General features: G+C 38.2%; 1 pseudogene; it reads left to right on the top strand.

The window, feature by feature from the left end:
* The first annotated feature begins 1334 nt into the window (after positions 1-1334).
* LOC110292447 overlaps positions 1335-2407 on the top strand; it is a 32522-nt pseudogene continuing 31449 nt past the window's right edge.

Below are 2407 nucleotides of genomic sequence, written 5' to 3'. Positions count from 1 at the left end.
GATCTATCTTCTGCTTCATTTGTCAAATTTTCAAATTCTAATAATGAAATATTATTTTTAAATTTTTAATTATTAACTATTTGTTTACATCTCAAATGCTGCCCTTCCTCTCAGGGCCTCCTCCTCCTCTCAGAGTTCCTCACCCTCTCCCCTTCTACTCTGAGAGGGTGTCCCCCCCCCTCAGGTATCCCCTTTTCCAAGGCATAAAGCCTCTAAGGATTAGGTACACTCTGTTCCACTGTGACCAGACAAGGCAGTCAGTTCTCTGCTACATTTGTGCTGGGGCATCAGAGAAGCCCAAGTATGGTCTTTGGTTGGTTGCTTAGTCTCTGGGAGCTACCCTGGGTCCAGATTATTTAACATTGTTGGTCTTCCTATGGGATTGGCATCCTTTCAGTTCTTTCAGTCCTTCCCTTAACTCTTCCATAGGGGCCCCATACCTCAGTTTTATCCTTGACTGTAAGTATCTACATTTGTCTCATTCAGCTGCTAGTAGAGTCTTTCAGAGGACAGCAATACTAGGCACCAGTCTCCACATATAACATAGCATCAATAGTAGTGTCAGGGTTTGGTGCCTGCCTACAGTTGGATCTCAAGTTAAGCTGGTCACTGGTCAGTCATTCTTTCAGTCTCTGCTCCATTTTTGTTCCTGCATTTCTTTTATACAGAAACACTTATGGGTCAAAAATTTAAAGGAGGGTTGGTGTCCAGGTTCCATCTCCCCACTGACATCAAAATACTAAAACCTGGATATTTCGGCTAAGGTCACCCACACTGAGTCTGTGGTGCCTCTCATATTTCACATCTCTGGAATTTTCTAGAGGTTCCCTGTGATGCTGCATATTTCTATTATTTCTCCTGACCCTCTGGGCTTCAAGGACAGAGTACTACAATTTTCATTATCACCTTTTTATTTCAATTTGTGTTGTCTCCAATGTTTCTATCTCGTTATGAATTCAGTTTTCAAATCTTGAATTATTTGTAATATAATTATTTGTAATTATATTATAATTTCATTCAGTCATATATTTGTATTTCCTTTGACATCCCTCAAGGGTTTACTTTCATCATATTGACATTCAGCTAAATGTTCAATCATAATTCTTTATATAACTTTAAATGATTTGATAAATTTTATTATGGATCTCTGAAAGACTGTGTCCTTGGAGTCATGTGTACATCTCATTAGAGAAAACTTATTCAGGACCAGAGAGTTTAAAGGGAGGCATAATGTTTTGTCCATTCACATTGATTTCATTTTTATGTAATTTGATTTTAGATGGACTTCTGTCTTTAGTCATACAATTGATGTGATAATCTGGTATACTTTAGACATGGCCAGTGAAGGTTTATCATCTGAGCTACAGTATATACAGTTAGAAGGTAAACTAATTAATTGGACCAGGAAAAATGACTTCTAAACCACAGGTTTGAAAACAGGCCTATATGTGTCCATATGGCACCAGGCAGATGGAAGGATGAAGAGCAAAGAGGAGGTTCACTAGTTAAAGGTGCCTCAAATGTCAAACCTCACCAGTCAAATAAGACAGCTTCGAAAGTGATTGAACTGGAACTAGGGCTGTGGCTATGGAAATAGCTACTGACAGGGAAGAATGGGTGGGGAGGAGAAGAATGGCAAAAGGATAAATTGAATTACTCTGTAAAACTGTCTCAGGAAAAAAGATATTATGAACCTCTGTCTGGCACTGGGCTTCTGAGTCAGCAGATGGCACCAGGTTTGAGGAAAGGAAGGCAAAAGGAAAACTGACTTAAGAAAAGTAGGTTTGTGATCCAGACACTTTTCAAATGACTAAGTACAAATGCACAATGAATCTATGGCAAAAATTTTGATGTCTTTAGCCATCCAGGAAGTACAAATCAAAACTAAGTTGTCTTGTCGGAGTGCATATCATCAGGAAAAAAAATACTAAAACCTGGCAAAGATGCAGGAGCTAAGGGCAGGGCAGGAACTCTTAGACACTGATGCTGTGAATGTACATTCATGAAGACATCTATACTGCTTCTCTGTCTATACACAAGAGAATCGTATTCAGCTTATTATAGAGATGCCTACAAGACCTCAGTCATCATGCCATTTTTTGTAATAACCAAGGTATAAAATCAGATAAACAGATAGAATAGATGAATAGATAGAATGATATTCAAACATTAGAGACATAAAAAAAAAAAACAAATGAACAGTAATTTCTTGGAATGAATGGAACTAAGATAATACTGAAAGAAATAAGCCAACAGAAGAAGACAATCAGAGTGTGCCTTTCTTCGCATGTTGAGTACACTGGGGACATTAACAGCATGGAGGGGATAAGGAGAGTAGGCACTAAGTTTCTGGGCTAATATCCACTTATTAGTGAGTACATATCATTTGAGTTCTTTTGTGATTGTG

This window comes from Mus caroli, chromosome 4 (genome assembly GCF_900094665.2).
Source record: "Mus caroli chromosome 4, CAROLI_EIJ_v1.1, whole genome shotgun sequence".
Classification (NCBI taxonomy): Eukaryota; Metazoa; Chordata; class Mammalia; order Rodentia; family Muridae; genus Mus; species Mus caroli.
The sequence above is the reverse complement of the archived record's forward strand: the minus strand, read 5'-3'. Positions and strand labels throughout refer to the sequence as shown.